Raw genomic sequence first — 373 nt, 5'->3', positions numbered from 1 at the left:
CGGTCTCCTCGGGAGCCGCAGCCGAGGGCTGAAGCCTTCAGTGACAACCCCCTCTGAGGCTGCCAGAGCCCACGCTTCTAGCGGGGTTTCTAGTGGGAAGGGAAATTTTCCCAGGTCATATCAGGCTGCCCAGCCACACGTAAAACATCGATCTGAACCGATGTTCTGAATATTAATACTTTTCACCCAAGCCAATGCCATATGATTAGAAACAAACACGGCGCGAAAAAGGGGATGAGGGGCGACCAGAAAATCCAGAGTTTAGGGATGGCTTTGAGGAGCCACGCCGCGCCCCCTCAGTGCCCTGCACGCAGCCCCCAGCGATGGCAGAAACACTCCCAAACACTTCTTGCAGGCTCAAAGGCAGCCAGCC

The sequence above is a fragment of the Phaethon lepturus genome, unplaced genomic scaffold (genome assembly GCF_000687285.1).
Source record: "Phaethon lepturus isolate BGI_N335 unplaced genomic scaffold, ASM68728v1 scaffold52478, whole genome shotgun sequence".
Classification (NCBI taxonomy): Eukaryota; Metazoa; Chordata; class Aves; order Phaethontiformes; family Phaethontidae; genus Phaethon; species Phaethon lepturus.
This window is presented reverse-complemented; position numbering follows the sequence as displayed.